The sequence below is a fragment of the Vigna unguiculata genome, chromosome 10 (genome assembly GCF_004118075.2).
Source record: "Vigna unguiculata cultivar IT97K-499-35 chromosome 10, ASM411807v1, whole genome shotgun sequence".
NCBI lineage: Eukaryota > Viridiplantae > Streptophyta > Magnoliopsida > Fabales > Fabaceae > Vigna > Vigna unguiculata.
The window spans coordinates 2,703,032-2,719,064 of NC_040288.1; the positions used below are offsets into that span (position 1 = coordinate 2,703,032).

The window sequence follows — 16,033 nt, forward strand, 5'->3', positions numbered from 1 at the left end:
AAAGATGGAGAAAAGGTAGATAGCTTTCTTGGTAAGAATGTGGTGAATAAAATGAGATCGAATGGAGAGATAATGGAGCAAAGCATCGTGGTGAATAAAATCCTATGCTCGTTGGCTCTAAAGTTCAATTATGTAGTATGTGCTATAGAAGAATCAAATGATATCAACATCTTGTTTATTGATGAATTGTATGGGAGTCTTCATTTTGCATGAGCAATGAATGTAGGGAATACACAAAGAGGAGCAGGTGTTGACAACAACACATGAAGAAGTTTCTAGCATAAACAATCATGAAGATCACCCTCAAAGAGGAAGAGGTCGTGGTGCATTCAGAGGGGACGTTGGCAAAAGGAGAGGAGGTAGACAATCTATTATTAAGTGTTTCAAGTGTCATAAATTAGGGCACTTCAAGTATGAGTGCCCAAATTGGGACAAGAAGGCAAACTATGCAGGATTTCATTAATGCATGTGGAAGATAAATGATATTTAGATCCTTGTTGCAGTAACCACATGACTGGCAAATAAATTGTGGTTTTTGAGTTTGGAGGAAGAGCTTAGAAGAATTGTGAACCTTGGAAATATATTCACATGAAAGTGGTAGTTAAAGGAAGTATCAAAATGTAAATTAGTATCATTTCTCAGGTCTTGATTGACGTATACTATATTTCAAAGCTTAAGAATAATTTACTTAGCATAGGACAATTACAAGAGAAGGGTTTGACCATTCTGATTGTAAACGGTACATGAAAAGTATTTCACTGGACAAGAGGATTGATTATTCAAACTAACATGAGTGGAAACAAGATGTTCCATATGACAACCTCCTAAGTACCAAAACAACCAGTGTGCTTGCAAACAAAAACAATCTCAGAAAAGGAAGTTTACTTATGGCATTGCAGGTTTGGACATCTCAAATACAAAGCATTGAATATGTTGGCCTCTAAAGAGATGGTTGTTGGACTACCAAAATTGAAGTTCCCGTGAAAACATGTCATGTGTCTAACCGAAAAACAAACTAGAAATTGCTTTGCCAAAAAAAGCACATGGAGAGCATCTAGACAACTTCAGTTGGTTCATTCAAACATTGGTGGTCTTATCCAGCTAGCCTCACACAATGGTAAGAGATACTTTTTGAGTTTCATTGATGATTTTACTCGTAAGACCTGGGTGTATTTTTTATGTGAAAAATCAAAAGAACTTAATATGTTTAAAATTTTTAAAGCTTGCGTTGAGAAGGAGATATGTACACGCCTATCCTATTTAAGGACAAATAAAGGAAGATAATTTTTGTCAAAGGAATTTGATGATTTTTGTCAATCAGAAGGAATACATACACAACTGATCACCTCATATATTCCACAACAAAATGGTGTGGCTGAGAGAAAGAACAAAACTATTATGAATATTGTTCGAGCGTATTACATGGTAAACATGTTCTCAAAATGTTTTGGCAAGATGCTGTGAAGTGGTGTGTGCATATTCAAAATTGAAGTCCAACTCCAGTAGTAGAAAGCAATACTCTAGTGAAGGCTTGGAGTGGTGAGAAACGTGTGATGGAGTTTCTTAAAAAAATTTGGGGTCCTAGCATATGCACATGTACTAGATTATAAGAAGACTAAACTATATGACAAAAGCAAAGCTTCATTTTCCTAGGCATCAATGACAAATCAAAGGCTTTGAAATTGTATGATCCAATTTTCAAATCAATCATTATTAGTAGAGATGTGGTGTTTGAGGAATATAAAAATTGGAATTGGAGTCAATTGGAATCAAAGACACAACAACAAGAATTACACAATGACAATGTAGGTGATACGACCAGAGAAATTGCTCTATGACAATGTAGGTGATACGACCAAAGAAGTTGTGATGAGTAAACATTGGACAAAGGCAATGTCAAGTGAAATAAAGGCAATAGAAAGGAATTACACATGGGAAATTACTATGTTACCGCATGGAGTCACACCAATTGGAGTTAAATGGGTGTTTAAGACAAAACTTGATGCAAAGGGACAAGTGGAGAAATACAAAGCAAGACTTGTAGTTAAAGGATATGCACAATGGCATGGGATTACTGAAGTTTTTGCGCCAGTGGCTCAACTTGACACGATTCGAGTAATATTGGCCACAATCGCTCAATACAACTAGGAAGTGTTTCAACTGGATATGAAGAATGCCTTTCTACATGGGGAGCTTAAGAAAGATCTATATATGTCCAACAACCAGAAGACTTTGTGAAAAAGGAAGAAGAAGAGAAGGTTTAATTGCTAAAGAAGGCATTATATGGCCTTAAGTAAGCACCATGGGCCTGATATAATAAGATTGAAGCCCACTTTACACAAGAGCAGTTTGAAAAGTGTTCTAATGAACACACATTGTTTACTAAACACATGGTAGTAAAATCCTAATGGCCAATCTTTATGTGGATGACTTAATATTCACTGTTAATGATAGAATCATATGTGATAAGTTTAAACATTTTATGATGTTGCAGTTTTCTATGACTGATTTGGGTAGGATTAACCATTTTCTTGGCATTGAAGTTTAGCAGAGCTCTACTGGCATATTTATCTGCCAAAGAAGATAAATATCATGATAAATAAATAAACAATTTAAAGCAACAACACATTAAAAAATAAATAAATAAACTAGAAGCAATGATACATTATGATATAATAAACAATCTAAAACACCATAATCTTCCAATTGATTACCTTATTCATAATTATGATATCTTTTTATGTATTAGTCACGAGTTTAGATATTGTGTTGGTTAAACTCTTATTTCTATGTGTAGACTTGAAGTTATTCGACTTCACACTACAAGAAAAATCGATATTACCGACGACAAAAATTCGTCGGTAACGGTCAAAATCCGTCGCTAAATCAACATTATCGATGGTAAAAAATCCATCAGTAAAATGCTTGTCGATAAAATTTTACCAACAAAAATCATGTTCCATCGGTAGTTATCGACAAAAAAATTCATCGGTAAATATGTCGGTAATTATCGACGAAAAAATTCGTCGGTAAATCTGCCAATAATTACCGATGAAAATATCCGTTGATAAAATCCGTCGATAATTATCGACCGAAAAATCCGTCGGTAATTATCGACCGAAAAATCCGCCGGTAATTACCAACAAATCCGTCGGTAAATTTGTTGCATTGTTCATCTTCTTCCTCCTCCTTTTTTAATTTTTTTTTCATTTTTTGTTCGTGGTCGCTGCGACCGTAGTCGCCGCCGCTGCAGTCGCCGCCGTCGTCTTCTTCTTCTTCTCCTTCATCTTCATCTTCATCTTCTCCTTCTTCCTCTTCTTCTGCTCTTTCTCCTTCTTCTCTTCCTCCTTCTTTTTCTTCTTCTTCTCCTTCTCTTCTTCTTCTTCTTCTTCTTCTTCTTCTTCTTCTTCTCCTTCTTTTCCTTCTTTTCTTCTTCTTCTCGTCTTCTTATAAGGTGATATTTTCCCGCTTCTTTTACCGACGAAAAAATTCGTCGGTAATTCAAATTTGGACGAGAAATTTTTTGCTTCTTTTACCAACGGATTTTTCCGTAGGTAAATTCGTTGGTAATTCAAATTTGGGCGAGAAATTTCCCGCTTCTTTTACCGACGAAAAAATCCGTCGGTAGATTTTTCGGTAAAAAAAATTTGAATTACTGACAAATTTTTTTGTCAGTAATTAAAATTTAAGAATTCGTTGGTAAAATGCGTCGGTAATTCAAATTTATCGACAAAAATATATCCGTCGGTAAAATTCCGTCGATAATTTCAATTTTTTTTGTAGTGTCATTGAACTAGGGGATTTTGGATGAGATTTTGCAATTATAGAACCCTTGACAATTTTTGCTATGTACACTAATACATGTGGGCTTATATATTGTGTTGGTAGTTGAAAATTCTTTGTCTATGAGATATAAGATTGATGATCAACCCAAAGTCCACCCAAACCCATAATAGCCCTGATAACTAAAGGTTCTATTAATAAAAAAAGTTTGATTACACAACACGATGTTCATAAGTTTAAAGCACTCCAAGTTAGCACATAAAATATATGCTATCAAAAAGTATCCAAATAAAAAAAATGTTTATTTTAATGTCTATATCATAAATCATTACAGCATTAAACCACTGCTTAACAAATAGTATCAGATAACCTTCATGTCGTCAATACATGTATCAAACATAATAACACCTCCATCTAACTTTCATATATTAGTCTATTTAAGTTTGAACCAAATAAGAAAAAATCTCAATTTTAATAAATATCCTAGTGCATTTTCATAGGTTAAGAATCAAATGTTAAGAAGATCAAGTTAAAACTTCATTTAATCCTCAAGAAAGTAAACTATTATCTTCAGTCGTGATCATAATTGCAGTTCATAGTTAATTATAAATATAGAGCAATATTTATGACAAGTACTTCACTATCATTATCAACAATATTTTACGTGGACAAGGAACTATTTTATCATCTTTCCTCAAAACTATTAGGTGTAGGATAAACACAAAGTCTTTCTCTCACTCTTGAGCTACCTCACCTACAACGCATGCATCATCTATAGAAGTAGTTATAAATGATGTTGAATCCGATGAGATATAAAGATTCAGTGAATATGATGAGATCATGATACAAATAAAGGTCATAACAAAATAATTCTGAATAATGATAGTGAAGTATTTGTATTAGAAATTGCTTTGTATTTATAATTAACCATGCAAAATAATCTTGAATACTAACTGTGATTATGATCACAACTTAAAATAATATTTTACTTTCTCGAGAATTAAATGAAGTCTTAACTTGATTGTCAGACCCATACCTTTATATATAAAGTTACTTGAATGTGATAAAATGTAGTTCTTATCAATTAAGGAGAACTTTGGACAATTACTTGATTGGCCATCAACATGTTCTAACCTTTATTAGTATCATGATCCCATCATATTCACTGTATTTTATGAATATGTTTCTGCATGTATCTAGAAAATATTATATCTCAGCGGATTCAACATCATTTATAACCACATTTATAGACAATGTCCGCTTTGCAAGTGAGGTAGCTCAATAGTGGGAGGAAGACTTTGTGTTTACCCAACACCTAATAATTTTGAAGAAAGATGATAAAATAGTTCCTTGTCCACGTAAAATGTTGTTGATAATGATAGTGAAGTATTTGTCTTAGAAATTGCTATGTATTTATACTTAACTATGAACTACGATTATGATCACGACTGAAGATAATAGTTTACTTCCTCGTAGCTTAACCTCACACCACTTGCATGATGGTATCAACGTTATCAAAAAGTCAGCTTTGTAGTATATTCACATACAGGTAAGTTGATATTATTGATAGCATTATACCTCCTAGTTCCAAGTAACTCAACTGTGTGTATAAGAGCTTCTACCTCAACCACAAAGAATGGTCTCCTGGTTCGATGTTGCCCACTTTTTTGACTGGAAAGACCTTCTTATTTTTGGGTTGAAGGAATAAGAATTGAGATGCTTCAAGCTTTATGCCTTCCACGCAACTTGGTTGAGTGTTCAGACCAAAAAACATCAACGACCAACACTCTGTCCAAGAGCATCTAAGGCATTGACTTTCCTTTCCTTTGTTGAGGAGGGATTGTTGTTGTGTGCACCAATGTTTCCCATTTATTGATAGCATTATACCTCCTAGATCCAAGTAACTCAATTGTGTGTACAAGAGCTTATATCTCAGCCACGAACAATGGTCTTTTGGTTCGATGTTGCCCACTTTTATGACTCGAAGGACCCTCTTATTTTTAGGTTGAAGGAATAAGCATTGAGATACTTCAAGCTTTATGCCTTTCATGCAGTTTGGTTGGGTACTGAGACCAAAAAACATTAACGACCAACACTTTATCCAAGAGCATCTAAGGCACTAGCTTTCTTTTCCTTTGTTGAAGAGGCATTGTTGTTGTGTGCACCAATGTTTCCAATTTATTGATATCATTATATCTCACAGTTCCAAATAACTCAACTGTGTGTACTAGAGTTTCTACCTTAGCCACGAAGAATGATCTCCTAATTCGATGTTGCTCACTTTTGTGACTCGAAGAACCCTCTTATTTTTGGGTTGAAGGAATAAGCATCGAGATGCTTCAAGCTTTATGCCTTTCATACAGCTTGAGTGGGTGTTGAGACCAAAAACCATCAACGACCAACGTTCTTTCCAAGAGTATCTAAAACACTGGCTTTCCTTTTCTTTGTTGAGGAGGGATTGTTGTTGTGTGCACCAATGTTTCCCATTTATTGATAGCATTATACCTCCTAATTCCAAGTAACTAAATTACGTGTACAAGAGCTTCTACCTCAACCACAAAAAATGGTCTCCTGGATCGATGTTGCCAATTTTTGTGACTTGAATGACCCTTTCATTTTTGGGTTGAAGGAACAAGCATCAAGATGCTTCAAGCTTTATGCCTTCCATGCTGTTTGGTTAAGTTCTGAGACAAAAAAACATTAACGACCAACACTCTATCCAAGAGCATCTGAGGCACTAGCTTTCTTTTCCTTTGTTGAGGAGGCATTGTTGTTGTGTGCACCAATATTTCCAATTTATTGATAACATTATACCTCCCAGTTCCAAGTAACTTAACTGTGTGTACAAGAGTTTCTACTTTATCCACGAAGAATGGTCTCCTAGTTCGATGCTACCCATTTTTGTGACTCGAAGGACCTTCTTGTTTTTAGGTTGAAGGAATAAGCATCGAGATGCTTCAAGCTTTATGCCTTCCATACAGCTAGAGTGGGTGCTGAGACCAAAATCCATCAACGACCAACGTTCTGTCCAAGAGTATTTAAAACACTAGCTTTCCTTTCCTTTGTTGAGGAGAGATTGTTGTTTTGTGTACCAATGTTTCCCATTTATTGATAACATTATATCTCCCAATTCCAAGTAACTCAATTACGTGTACAAGACCTTCTACCTCAACCACAAAAAATGGTCTCCTGATTCGATGCTACCCACTTTTGTGACTCAAAGGACCCTCTTATTTTTGGGTTGCAGGAATAAGCATCGAAATGCTTCAAGCTTTATGCCTTCCACCTGGGTGCTGAGACAAAAAAACATCAACGACCAACACTCTGTCCAAGAACATTTAAAGCACCGACTTTCCTTTCCTTTGTTGAGGAGGAATTGTTGTTGTGTGCACCAATATTTCTCATTTATTAATAGCATTATACCTCTCAGTTTCAAGTAAATCAACTGTGTGTACAAGAGCTTCTACCTTAGCCATGAAGAATGGTCTCCAAGTTCAATGTTGACAACTTTTGTGACTCGAAGGACCCTCTCGTTTTTGGGTTGAAGGAATAAGCATCGAGATGATTCAAGCTTTATGCCTTTCATGCAGCTTGGCTGGGTTTTGAGACAAAAAATCATCAACGACCAACACTCTATCCCGAGACATCTGAAGCATTGACTTTCTTTTCCTTTGTTGAGGAGGGATTGTTGTTGTGTGGACCAATGTTTTCCATTTATTGATAATATTATACCTCCAAGTTTTAAGTAACTCAATTATGTGAAAAACACTACAAGAAAAACTGATATTACCGACGGTCAAAATTCGTCGCTAAATCAACATTACTGACGGATTATCGACGGTAAAAAATTCGTTAGTGAAATGCTTGTCGATAAAATTTTATCAACGGAAATCATGTTCTGTCGATAATTACCGACGAAAAAATTTATCGGTAATTACCGACTAAAAAATTCGTCGTAAAATCCATCAGTAATTATCGATTGAAAAATTCGTTGGTAATTACAAAAAATTCGTCGGTAAAATTGTTGCACTATTCATTTTCTTCTTCCTCTCTCTTTCAATTCCCTTTTCCATTTTTTTCTTCGTGGTTGTCGTCATCGCAGTGGCTGCCACCACCACCGCCGTTATCTTCTTCTCCTTCTTCCTCTTCTCCACCTTTTTCTTCTTCTTCTTCTTCTCATTCTCTTCTTTTTCTTCATTTCTTCTTCTTCTCGTCTTCTTATAAGGTGAGGTTTGGACGGGAAAATTTCGGCTCCTTTTACCGATGGAAAAATCCGTCGATAAATTCATCGATAAAAAAATTAAATTATCGACAGATTTTACCGATAGATTTTGACTTATGAAAGTACCGACAGAAAAATATGTCAGTAATTCAAAATTGGGCGGTAAAAAAATATTTGAATTATCGATGGATTTTCCGATGGAAAAATCGTCCATAATTCAAATTTGGGCAGGAAATTTCCCGTTTTTTTTAGCGACGGAAAAATTCATCGGTAAATTTATTGGTAAAAAAAATAAATTATAGACGAATTTTACCGACGAATTTTCCCATTGATAAATGAAATCTGTGTTACTAACATATTTTTCCGTCGGTAAGTAAAATTTGAGAATCCGTCGGAAATTTAAATTTATCAACAAAAATATATTTGTCGATAATTTTAATTTATTTTGTAATGCAAGAACATTTACTTCAGTCACAAAAATCGATCTTCTAGTTTGATATTGCCCATTTTTGTGACTCGAAAAACCCTACTATTATTGGCTTCAAGGAATAAGTATTGAGATGCTTCAAGCTTTATGTCTTCCATGTAGATTGGCTAGGTGCGACACCAAAAAACATCAACGACCTACACTCTGTCCAAGAGCATATGAAGCACTGGCTTTTCTTTCCCATGTTGAGGAGGGATTGTTGTTGTGTGCACCAATATTTCCTATTTTTTGATAGCATTATACCTTTCAGTTTCAAGAAAATCAAGTGTGTGTACAACAACTTCTACCTTAGCCACGAAGAATGGTCTCCTAATTCGATGTTGTTCACTTTTGTGACTCAATGGACCATTTGGGGTTGAAGGAATAAAATCGAGATTCTTCAAGCTTGATGCCTTTCATGTAGCTTAGCTGGGTACTGAGACTAAAAAACATCAATGACCAAGACTTTGTCCATGAGCATCTGGAATACTAACTTTCCTTTCCTTTGTTGACGAGGGATTGTGGCTGTGTGCACTAATATTTTATCATTTATTGATAGCATTATACCTCCAAGTTCCAAGTAACTCAATGATGTGTACAAGAGCTTCTACCTCAACCACGAAAATTGGTCTCCTGGTTCGATGTTGTCCACTTTTGTGACTCGGAGGACCCTCTTATTTTTGGGTTGAAGGAATAAACATCAAGATGTTTCAAACTTTATGCCTTCCATGTAGCTTGGCTGGGTGTTAAGACCAAAAAACATCAACGACCAAGACTCTATCCAAGAGCATCTGAGGCACTGGCTTTCCTTTCTTTTGTTAACGAGGTATTGTTGTTGTGTCCACCAATGTTTCCCATTTATCCTGTGCACACCAAATGTCAATTGAGCAAAAATGTTATGTAGATGGAACAAAAAAATAACATATCTTTAGGTCTACGAAAGACAAATGGTATGTATCCTCAAAAGTTTTTAATTTCACATCATATTACCTACAAATGGCATAAACATTATCAACAAACCAATTTTTCAATGTATCCCACATGTAAACAATTGATAATATCGTACCTCCGAGTTCCAAGTTGCTCAACTACGTAAACAAGTTCTTCTAGCTCATTAATGGAGAATGATCTCCTAGTTTGAAGTAGTGATAATTATGATGTCGACCCTTATAAAAATGTGCATTCTTGAAATATATACAAGTGTTAAAATATTTCTAATGTGTATAAAAACCACATTTCCCTTATGTAACTTATGTATTGTTATGTATACATATCACCTCTCACTAGTTACCATAGGATTTTTAATGTCACCATACATGTTTTAACTAGTTATCACACACACACACACGCTAATAGTATAGTCTTACCTAATTATTTTTTTGTTTTGACAATGGTTGTTATGAGCAAGCCCTAATTGTTGTAATAAACAAAATGAGCAAGTCAGTTTTGCAATGTATTTACTTACGAGAAAACTGATATTATTAATAGTATCGTACCTTTCAGTATAGAGTTCTCAATTGCGTAAACGATTACTGCTACATATGGTCTCATGGTATCGTCGTACAAACTCAGACTACTTAGAGTTGCGATCCGACTCAGATTGCTTAGAGTTGCCGTTGATGGTGTATCATGTATACATCAAATTGCAATTAAGCAAAATTATAGTAGCATTGCAATCATAAAATGGATTCAATCATTCCAATCATGTTATTGTCAATATTTATATTTTATTAAAGTGCATAGTTTATGTATTCAGACTATAATTGTATTTGAAGGGCACTAAGTGTCATCCTACCTTGATTGTCTAGTTAATTGATGAAACTAACTAATGCTAGCTAAACTTATATATGATGAACTTGAAATGCTTGAACATCCAACAAGAATCTTACTTTGGAAATCTGAATGTAACTTCATATTGCTTTAGTGGTTGTCTTCTATTACCAAAATTGAAAACAAAATCTAGTGTTTTGATTGTGTTATTTATACCTTTTGTTAAATACTCGATGAACAGGCAAGGCAAGACAAGTGAATCTAGATAAAAATCCAAATGATCCTCTTGCTGCACAAAATTTTCAGGCAAGAATATTGTATTTCAATTTAGGGCTATTTAAATTTGAAGGGCACTGAATGCTATCCTACCTGGATTTTCTAGATAATTGATGAAAATGACGTTCTTCTCTATAATTATTTAATAATCTAATTATACGTGCATTCCACCTGGAGTAAGTGAAACCTCACCTAACTTTGTTAAAGCCTTAGAAATGTCCTGACTGTTATGCTCCGCTAATATAGGACCTTCTAATGTGAACTCTAGAGGTAAAGTGTGGGTAACTTTGATTGCTGAGAGAATGGGAAATGTGGGTTACTCTTTCGGTAGATATGTTTGGACGAAAATACACAATAAGGCTAGAGAGTTTTGTTTCTTTGATCACTATAATTGGGATGTCACAATGTGGGAAATTGTTTATCCTTTATTTCGTAGTCCTATTTACTCATTACGGGGTCTTAGCACAAGTGCTGTTCGTTTTGGGAAATGTGGCTTGCATCATGGTCATTGAGAGAATAAGGCTTGCATGGATAATGACATGGTGAACATTAATGTACAACAGCCTGGCACGGTTTCTAACATTGAATTAGTTTGGAATGTCCACACATATGAGAATCAACCTAGTTATAAAGCAAGGTCTAAAGGTTGGGGAGGTTGGGGAGATCATAGAGATCGTCACTTATGTTGGACTTTTGCCAACATGTACCAATCTACACTCATTGCCTGTCCTTTTTAAGAGTTAGTTGTTGTGGCTATTGTATCTCTTTCATATCTTCTCTCTTTTTTGTTGATAAGATATGTTGTGAGAAAATTAGGTTTTTCAACACATACATTGATATTAGACATTCATAGAGGTGTTAGGGTTGTTGAGCACCTAGACAACCATTATTGAATCATGTGTACTGGTTCTAACATTGAATGGATAATCATTAATGTTGGTTTTTCTTCATATGAAGGAAGCCTTTGTATTATGTGAACTACTCTCTCACTTTGTCTATGTTAATTCATAACAAATTGCATGTTTTTAGCCTTTGAGAATTTCATTTTTCTCTATTTATTTCCTACCATGTTTCAGAAACATGAGAAGCTTGAATTTGTTATGCTATTACTTGAGAGTAATATTTCTATACTTCATTGTATTTTGTTTGTCACTTTCACTACAAAAAAAAATTGAAATTACTGACAAAATTTTATCGACGGATATGTTTTAGTCGGTAAATTTGAATTATCGAAGAATTTTCAAATTTTAATTACTGACAGAAAAATTCGTCATTAACACAAATTTCATTGATCGAAAGAAAAATCTGTCGATAAAATTCAAGCTTTATGCCTTATATGCAGCTTACCTGGTGTTAAAACCAAAAAATATCAACGACCAACACTTTGTCCAAGAACATCTGAGGCACTGACTTACCTTTCCTTTGTTAATGAGGGACTGTTGTTCTGTGCACCAATGTTTCCCATTTATTTATAGTATAATACCTCCCAATTCTAAGTAACTCAATTATGTGTACAAGAGCTTTTACCTCAGCCACGAAAATCGGTCTCCTGGTTCGATGTTGTCCAATTTTGTGACTCGAAGGACCCTTTTTTATTTTGGGTTCAAGGAATAAGCATGGAGATGCTTCAAGCTTTATGCCTTCCATGCAGCTTGGTTGGGTGCTGAGCCAAAAAATCATCAACGACCAACACTCTGTCCCGAGGCATTTGAAGCACTGACTTTCCTTTCTTTTGTGGATGATGGATTTTTGTTGTGTGCACCAATGTTTCCCATTTATTGATAATATACCTCTTAGTTCAAAGTAAATCAACTGTGTGTATAAGAGATTCTACCTTAGCCACGAAGAATGATCTTTTGGTTCAATGTTGTCCACTTTTTGACTCGAAAGACCCTCTTATTCTTGGGTTAAAGGAATAAGCATCAAGATGCTTCAAGCTTTATGCCCTTCATGTAGCTTGGATGGGTGTTAAGACTAAAAAAGATCAATGACCAACACTCTATCTAAGAGCATATGAGGCATTGGTTTTCCATTCCTTTGTTGACGAGGGATTGTTGTTATGTTCACCAATGTTTCCCATTTATTAATAGCAAAATACCTTCCACTTTCAAGTTACTCAATTATGTGTACAAAAGCTTCTACCTTAGCCACGAAAATTGATCTCCTGGTTTGATGTTGTACACTTTTGTGACTCGAATGATCCTCTTAATTTTGGGTTCAAGGAATAAGTATCGACATGCTTCAAGCTTGATGCCTTCCATGCAGCTTGATTGGGTGCTGAGACAAAAAATCATTAACGACCAACACTCTGTTCCAGAGCATCTGAAGCACTCGCTTTCCTTTCCTTTGATGAGGAAGGATTATTGTTGTGTGCACCATTGTTTCCATTTTAATGATAGCATTATACCTCTTACTTCCAAGTAAATCAACTGTATATCCAAGAGCTTCTACCTTAGGCACGTAGAATGGTCTTCTGATTCGATGTTGTCCACTTTTGTGACTCGAAGGACCCTCTTGTGTTTATGTTGAAGGAATAATCATCGAGATGTTTCAAGTTTTATGCATTCAATGTAGCTTACCTGGGTGTTAAGATAAAAAAAATCAATGACCAACACTCTGTCCAAGAGCATCTTAGACACTACCTTTCCTTTCCTTTGTTGACGAGGGATTGTTGTTATCTGCACCAATGTTTCCCATTTATTTATAACAATATACCTCCCATTTTCAAGTAACTCAATTATGTGTACAAGAGTTTCAACCTCAGTCACAAAAAATGGTCTCTTAGTTCGATGTTGCCCACTTTTGTGACTCGAAAGACCCTCCTATTTTTGGGTTCAAAGAATAAGCATCGATATGCTTCAAGCTTTATGCCTTCCATGCAGCTTGACTGGGTGTTGAGACCAAAACACATCAACGACCAACACTCTGTCCCAGAGCACCTAAAACACTCGCTTTCCTTTTCTTTGTTAAAATTGTTGAGTGTACCAATATTTCCCATTTATTGGTAGCATTATATATCTTAATTCCAAGTAAATCAACTGTGTGTACAAGAACTTCTACCTTAGTCACGAAGAATGGTCTCCTAGTTCGATGTTTTCCACTTTTGTGACTCAAGGGATCCACTTGTTTTTGGGTTGAAGGAGTAAGCATCGAGATGCTTCAAGCTTTATGCCTTTCATGTAGCTTGACTGAGTGTTAAGACCATTAAATATCAGTGACCAACACTCTGTCCAAGAGCATCTAAGGTACTAGCTTACTTTCCTTTGTTGATGAGGGATTGTTGTTGTGTGCACCAATGTTTCTCATTTATTGATAACAATATACCTCCCAGTTTCAAGTCACTCAATTATGTGTACAAGAGCTTCTACCTCAGTTACAAAAATCAGTCTCTTGGTTCGATGTTGCCCCTTTTTGCGGGTCGAAGGACCCTCATATTTATGGGTTCAAGGAATATGCATCGATGTGTTTCAAGCTTTAAACCTTCCATGCAGCTTGACTTTGTGCTGAGACCAATAGACATCAACGACCAACATTCTGTCCAAGTGCATCTGAAACACTGACTTTCCTTTCCTTTGTTAAGGATGGATTATTCTTGTGTGCACCAATGTTTTCCATTTATTGATAGCATTATACCTCTCAGTTCTAAGTAAATCAACTATGTGTACAAGAGCTTTTACCTTAACCACGAAGAATGGTCTCTTGGTTTGATGTTGTCTACTTTTGTGACTTGAAGAACCCTCTTATTTTTGGGTTGAAGGAATATATGTCGAGATGCTTCAAGCTTATGCCTTCCATGCATCTTGGATGGGTGTTAAAACAAAAAACATCAACGACCAACACTCTGTCCAAGAGCATCTGAGGCACCAGCTTTCCTTTCCTTTGTTAACGAGGGATTGTTGTTGTGTGCACCAATGTTTCCCATTTATCCTGTGCACACCAAATGTCAATTGAGCAAAAATGTTATGTAGATGGAACCAAAAAATAACATATCTTTAGGTCTACGTAAGACAAATGGTATGCATCCTCAAAAGTTCTTAATTTCACATCATACCACCTACATAATGGCATAAACATTATCAGCAAACCAATTTTTCAATGTATCCCACATGTAAGCTAATATTATTGATAATATCGTACCTTCGAGTTCCAAGATTCTCAACTATGTAAACAAGTTCTTCTAGCTCATTAATGGAGAATGATCTCCTAGTTTGAAGCAGTGATGATGGTGATGATGTGGACCCTTATCAAAATATGCATTCTTGAAATATATACGAGTGTTAAAATATTTCTAATGTGTATAAAAACCACATTTCCCTTATGTAACTTATGTATTGTTATGTACACATATCACCTCTCACTAGTTACTATAGGATTTTCAATGTCACCATACATATTTTAACTAGTTATCACACACACACACACACACACTAATAGTCTAGTCTTACCTAAATGTTTTTTGTTTTGACAATGGTTGTTATGAGCAAGCCCCTAATTGTTTTAATAAACAAAATGAGCAAGCCAGTTTTGCAATGTATTTATTTATGAGAAAACTGATATTATTATTAGTATCGTACCTTTCAATATAGAGTTCTCAATTGCGTGAACGATTGTTGCTACATATGGTTTCATGGTGTCGTCGTACAAACTCAGACTACGTAGAGTTGCGATCCGAATCAGATTGCTTAGAGTTGCCATTGATGGTGTATCATGTGCACATCAAATTGCAATTAAGCAAAATTGTTGTAGCATTGCAATCATAAAATGGATTCAATCAGTCCAATCATGTTATTCTCAATATTTATATTTTATTAAAGTGCATAGTTTATGTATTCATACTATAATTGTATTTGAAGGGCAGTGAATGTCATCCTACCTAGATTGTCTAGTTAATTGGTGAAAATAACTAATGCTAGCTAAACTTATATATGATGAAGTTGAAATGCTTGTATATCCAACAATAATCTTACTTTGAAAATCTGAATATAACTTCATATTGCTTTAGTGGTTGTCTTCTATTACCAAAACTTAAAACAAAATCGAGTGTTTTGATTGTGTTATTTATACCTTTTGTTAAATACCCGATGAGCAAGCAAGGCAAGGCAGGTGAATCTAGACAAAAATCCAAATGATCCTCTTGTTGCACAAAATTTTCAGGCAAGAATATTGTATTTCAGTTTAGGGCTATTTAAATTTGAAGGGTACTGAATGCTATCCTACCTGGATTGTCTAGTTAATTGATGAAAATAACTTTCTTCTCTATAATTATTTAATGATCTAAATACACTTACATTCCACCTGGAGTAAGTGAAACCTCACCTAACTTTGTTGAAGCCTAAGAAATGTCCTAACTGTTATGCTCTGCTAATGTGCCTACTGTATTTCTTTCATATATTCTCTCTTTTTTGTTGTTAAGATGTGTTATGAGAAAATTAGGTTTTTCAACACACACATTGATATTAGACATTCATAGAGGTGTTTGGGTTGTTGAGCATGTAGACAACCATTATTGAATCCTG

The 16,033-nt window shown here is 35.1% G+C and overlaps 1 pseudogene; it reads left to right on the forward strand.

Annotated features, from left to right (window-relative positions):
• Positions 1–10,020: 10,020 nt before the first annotated feature.
• Positions 10,021–11,254, forward strand: LOC114166943 (annotated as a pseudogene).
• The last annotated feature ends 4,779 nt before the right edge of the window (positions 11,255–16,033 follow it).